A 6,411-nucleotide genomic window follows, 5' to 3' on the forward strand; every position below is an offset into this window, starting at 1 on the left:
CCTCCCGAGGCACCCCGTGCCTCACGTCGCCTCAGCCCGACACTGCTCCCCTGTCTCAGTCGGGAGCCACAGCCTCCCTCGCCCCGGCCCTAACTCGTCCGCCGCGCCGCGCCGCGCCGCGCCGCGCCGCTTCGCTCGCAGCCCCTCCTCGTTCCGGCAGCCGCGCCGCCCCGCGCTCTCGTCCCGCACTTGGGCTGGGGAGCCTCGGCGCAGCCCGCCGGCCCGCCCCGAGCCCGCGAGACGGCCGGGCTCCCCGCTTCCTGGCGGGGAGGAGCCGGGCTCTGAGAAGAGTGCAGACCGGCAGCGCCCGGCGGAGACCCCGGCGCGGGAGGGGCGGGGCGCGGGCGGGGGGATTACTCGGGAAAGCCGACCATTCTCATCTCCTAAGCGAGGGTCCCCCACTCCTTTCGCTCCGCTCCGCTCTCACCTACGCGGCTTTCCCTCCTCTCCTTCTTTCCCTCGACCTGCCTCCCCACCTAAGCCCTCTTACTTCCACTTTCTCTGTAAGGTTGTAAAGTCAGGCTTTGTGTCGTTGCTGCTGCGCAGCGGGGCGGGATTTCCCTGCCACCCCCCCACCCTACCTCAAACCCCTCCCGCTCGCCTCCTCCCCCGTACTGCTCCCAGAGCACCCTGGGAGTTGTAGTCCAACCGTCCCGCCACTCCACCTGGTACTGCGGGCTGGGAGCTCCCCCACACGCCCGTCCCGGGTTTGTCCAGAGGGCTGAAGGAGGAAGCGGTTCAGACCGCTGGGCAGTACCGCCGTTCTCCGCAACGGCTGGGTGTGGAGGCCAGGAGCGCTGGTAGCTTCTAGCGGTGGGGAATGTGGCAGGGTAAATTAGGCAAAGCTCCGAATGCTGGGAGCCTTCCCTAGACCGCGAAATTTGCGCAATGGGAAACCCTCTTCACCCTCGGCCCCTACTTTAAAACTGGAATTGGCGAAACTTGAAAAATTCTTTAAATGAAAGCTGAGTCTAGAATTGCCACGAGGCTGGGCATCCCAACCCCACCCCTTTTGCACCTCCCTCTAAGGCGGGGCCCGAGGCGGTTGGAGAAGAACTTGCAGATCCTTCTATAAAAGTAAGGAAGAAGTAAAGGGAGTTTAGAGGCATTTACAGGAGGCTTGCGCCACGCCACGTTCTCTTGCCAGTCTAGCGCTGGAGACGGGGCCCAGCTACACCACAGGCCTCCCCTAAGGTCACGAAGGGCCTTTACTGCTGGGCACAGGCGCTTCTCCCTTCCCCTCTGGGATTTAGATTCGTTTCAGCAAACCTTGACTGGGTGTTTTCTTTGTACCAGGTACTGGACTAGGGGCTGGATGCAGTGATTTACTTATAAACCTCCCCAGCAGGGTGGTCACAATCTAGTTAGGGAATACGAACAAGTAAAAACGCCATGTTAGAATGTAATGGCTGCTAGAAGTTCAAAGTGCCTAAGGAAACAGGGGGGAACGCAATTACATCTGAAAAGGGAGTCTGGGAAGCTTTCCTGAAGGCACTGGAGATTAAACGGGGCCTTGAGGCGTGGGAAGGCTTTAGAGGAGCTGACGAGCCCAGAGGACAAAGTTCAGGGTGAAGGGAGAGGTCAGTGAAAAACTGCGGGACAAGCTAAGAAAAAGCACACCGTCGTGGCAGACGCCCAAAATGTGTAGGTGGGAGCGGCCCGAACAAAAGCTAAAACCCAAACGGCTCTTCAGAAACACATTATAAAGTTAGAACTTGGCGGGGTTCGGTGGCTCAGCCTGTAATCCCAGCGCTTTCGGAGGCTGAGGCGAGTGGATTGCCTGAGCCCACGGGTTCGAGACCCGCCCGGGCAACTTGGCGAGACTTCATTTTTACAATAAACCAAAAAAAAAAAAAAAAAATCAGTCGGGCGTGCGCCTGTAGTTCCGGCTACTCGGAAGGCTGAGGCGGAAGGAGCGCTTGAGCCCAGCAAGTCGAGGCTGCGGTGGCCAGGAGCGTGCCACTGCACTCCAGCCTGGGCAGACAGAGTGAAACTCCGACTCAGAAAAAGCAAAAAGAAAAAAGTTTGAACTTGATTCTGTGATCAGCGAGGAGCCTATGCCCAATAAAACTCAAATGCAGGAGACCTAAGTTTTGTTCCCAAACTGTCCTAACTGCCACGAAGTAAAACCGTTTCCACTCTTCTTATATTATGGTTCCTTCTCTTTGCTCACACTGAGGCTGTATCTAATTATTTTTAAGATTTATGTTAGGTATATATAAATCAAATATTAAGATATTTCATTTTATTGACAAAATTGATCTAAAATTTTGCTTTCTCCTTTTTCAAAGATTGATTTTCATATAGAGTTTATTTTCTGGCTTTACATTTATTGAACACCATAATTACTGTAATTTAATTCACTAATTATTTGCTGAACAACTACTGTATGGCAGGCACAATTCTAGATACTAGAATTGGGAGGTGAAGAATGTTACTGTCATTTGTTCTAAGCATAAGTCTGGAATCCTTATCAAAATACATCCTAATCAATAATAAAATAAATGATAAACTAATTTGGACATTTGGGGGTACAAGTACTTGTTAGTAAATAATAAATAATATCCTTCAACAGTCAATTCTGTTAAACAAATGGAAAAATGTACTTTGCTTATAGATTCAAACAGATCAACTTAAAAAATACTAGACCTGGAATTTTTTCTTTTTTTGCAGTATTCTATCATACTCATCTATTGCCATGCTGCTGTAGCTTAAAAGCAGGAGTTTTAAGATCCCCCAAGATATAGTAGTATTGTTGGTCATGTTGTCATTTGTTATTCTAATTTCACTATCTCTTTGTTCTCTTAGTTTAATTCAGTACAACACCCATATTTATGGGTCCAGACTGATTTACTCCACTATAAAAATGCAATTCCAGGAGGATATAGTGGCTCACACCTGTAATACCAGCAATTTGAGAGGCAGAGGCAAGAGGATTGCCTAAACCCAGGGGTTCCAGACCAGCCTGGGAAAATTGGTGAGATCTCATCTCTGCAATAAAACAAAGAATTAGCTGGTTGTGGTGGTGCAAGCCTGTAGCTCCAGCTACTTGGAAGGCTGAGGCAAAAGGATCACATGAACCCAGCAGGTCAAGGCTGCTGTAGCCATGAATATGCCACTGCACATCAGCCTGAGCAACAGAGTGAGACTCTGTCTCAAGGAAAAAAAAAAAGCAACTACATACAAATCAAAATATGCTCAGCAAATCGCATGAAATTTATACAAGGTGATTTTTTTCTGTATTCAAACTCAAACCAAAATTAAAGCTGCTCTCATGCACATAATTTAGAGTCACTCTTATGTGAGCTTTTGTAAGACGAGGAAACAATATTTTTGTGCTCTTTAGTGCCTCCTCACAATTTCCAAAGGCAGCCCAGGTGTTGTAGAATGCTGTTGTCCAAGACTATGAAAAGCAGACTATCAGCCATTGTTTTCATTTGGCCTTCTCTACCAACAGAACTGCCAAAACGAACCTCCTCCTGCCTAAACTGTCAGAACCCATGGTGTGTAACACCAAATTTTCTGATGGATCAACTGACTGCAGCAGAAAGAAGCCACAGTCTCCAGCAGGTAAGAATTTAGATAAACCAGTCTTCTTTCTATCCTTACTACCTACTTGACTAGAGATAAAGCTTGCTGCTCAAGGGAGGGAAAGGAAGGAGTTCTTCGTGGACACTTGATTGTGTTGCCTCATTTCTTTGCAAGTTACTCAGGACCCCTTTTTTCCTATTGTGTCCCTGTCCCACCTTCCTCTTTCCTACCTTCTACCTCAGCCCCTAAGAAATCTCACCCATAGCAAGTGGGCAAAACAGCCACTAGGGCATAGGATGCAAGCCACACCTATGAAGGAGGAAAGCTAACTACTTTTGGGATCATTGGGTTGTGCAGCAATTCAAGTGATCTAGCAGGAGGGAAATGGTGAGAAGTAGTCACTTCTTCCATCTCATACTAAAAAAAGGAAAAAGGAAGAAAAAAATGAGGCTATGCTATCAGCATCAAAATCACCCCATCATCAGCAAGTTGAAGAAATCCAACGCTCTCTGCTGAGCTTCCAAACATATCTTGTAAGGCTATCTTTTGCCCATTTGAAATTTACCCCTTTCAAGGCTGGCCTTGATAATTTATTTATAACAGTTTTGCCCATATATTTCTGATTATGAGCCTCATCCAATTCATTGTCTATACCAGGGGTTCCCTATCCCTGTGCCACGGATGGGTACCAGTCCGTGTCCTGTTAAGAATGGGGCTACACAGCAGGAAGTGAGCAGTAGGAGTGAAACTTCATCTGTATTTATAGCTGCTCCCCATTGCTTGAATTACTGCCTGAGCTCTACCTCCTGTCAGATCAGCAGAAACATTAGATTCTCACAGGCGCAGGAACCCTATTGTGAACTGCGCATGGGAGGAATTTAGGCTGCATGCTCCTCATGAGAATCGAATGCTTGATGATTTGAGGTAGAGTTGAGGTGGTGATGTGCTGGGGAGCACCTGCAGATACAGAATAACATTAACAATAAAGTTTGACGGCACAAAGATCATAATAAATCAATTGCTTGCAGACTCATCAAAACCCTATCAGTGAGTGGCCAGTGAGGTGATGTACTTCAGTTGTACAGTTGCACCTGTGGCAGGCTTTAAGTCAGAATCCAACACTTATTTTAGTCTGCATATGACCCACCAATTATTTTTATTCATCATTTCCGTCCACACCTCTTTTTTTATGGTGAATTGTATCATTATTTCATTATATATTACAGTGTAATAACAATAGAAATAAAATGCAGCCGGGCTCGGTGACTCAGCCTGTAATCCCGCGCCTTTGGGAGGCTGAGGTGAGTGAATTGCCTGAGCCCGTGGGTTCAAGACCCACCTGGGCAGGCGAGACCTCATCTCTACAATAAATCAAAAAATTAGCTGGGCATGGTGGCACATGCCTGTAGCTCCAGCTATTTGGAAGCCTGAGGTGGAAGGGTCGCCTGAGTCCAGCAGGTCGAGGCTGCAGTGGCTGTGTTTAAAAAAAAAAAAGAAAAGTAAACTAAAAAGCAGAGGAGTGATGTGATCTGATGTGCTTGAATTATCTCCAAACCATCCCCCACATACAGTCTGTGGGAAAAATGTCTTCCATGTAACTGGTCCCTGATGCCAAAAAGGTTGGTGACTGCTGCATACTGCAACCACAGAAATCTTTGGATGACATATCAGATCACATCACTCCTCTGCTTTTTAGTTTACTTTTCTTTTTTTTTTTTAAACACAGCCACTGCAGCCTCGACCTGCTGGACTCAGGCGACCCTTCCACCTCAGGCTTCCAAATAGCTGGAGCTACAGGCATGTGCCACCATGCCCAGCTAATTTTTTGATTTATTGTAGAGATGGGTCTCACCAAGTTGCCCAGGCTGGTCTTGAACCCCTGGACTCAGGCAATTCTCTCGCCTAGGCCTCCCAAAGTGCTGGGATTACAGACTTGAGTCACTGCTCCCAGCCTTATTACTTTTCAATAGCTTTCCATTGCTCTTAGATAAGTTCAAAATCCTACCATAACATCACTTCCAAGGCTCTGAATTCTCTGATCCCTGCCTTCCTCTCTAACCTAAAGTAAACAACTTTCCCTCTTACTTGCCAGACTCTACCCCACTGGCCACCTTTCATTCCTTGAGTTCCCAAAGCTCCTTTTCTCCTGATAGACTTTTCACAGGCAACCATATATGCTTGGAATGCTGTCACCCACCTTTGCTATTCATCCTTCAGATCCCAGCTTAAATGTTACTTCCTCAGATGAGATCAGGGCTCCCTGTTACTGTGTTCCAAATAGCACATATTAATTACATTCCAGGGTAATGACAGATGAGGTTAGTAATCATGGAGAATGGCAGAAGTCCAACTGGACTGAGGATAATATAATATTGTTTTGCTTTTTGAAAACGGGAAGTAGATGTATTCTAGTAATCATGATATTAAAGATAGACAATGCTCTAGAACTGACCATTCAAAGGATAGATTTTGTATTTTGTTTTATTCACAGCAGAAAGGAAGAGGCAATTTCTAGAATACAGTGAGTTCACTGAGATGTAGTTTGGCCTTCAAGATTCTGTAGAAATTATTTCTAATTCAGAAGTGTACATCCTACTACAATATATTGAGAGGATAGACAGAAAATAGGTTAGAAGGAATATGGCAAAAGTAGACTAAATATAGTCCCATAATAGGAAGTTATTAAATCAAGATATGTTAATACAGTATAATTATTTTATTTTTATTTATTTATTTTTTTTGAGTTGGAGTCTCACTCTGTCGCCCCGACTGGAGTGCAATGGCCACTCCCGGCCACCGCAGCCTTGACCTGCTGGGCTTCGGCGATCCTTCCACCTCAGCCTTCCAAGTAGCCGGAATTACAGGGATGCGCTACCACGC

General features: G+C 46.6%; 1 pseudogene; it reads left to right on the plus strand.

Moving 5' to 3' along the window:
* Positions 1-3,405: 3,405 nt before the first annotated feature.
* LOC103263219 overlaps positions 3,406-6,411 on the plus strand; it is an 18,660-nt pseudogene continuing 15,654 nt past the window's right edge.

The sequence above is a fragment of the Carlito syrichta genome, unplaced genomic scaffold (genome assembly GCF_000164805.1).
Source record: "Carlito syrichta isolate Samal-C Ts95f unplaced genomic scaffold, Tarsius_syrichta-2.0.1 Scaffold304768, whole genome shotgun sequence".
Taxonomy (NCBI): domain Eukaryota; kingdom Metazoa; phylum Chordata; class Mammalia; order Primates; family Tarsiidae; genus Carlito; species Carlito syrichta.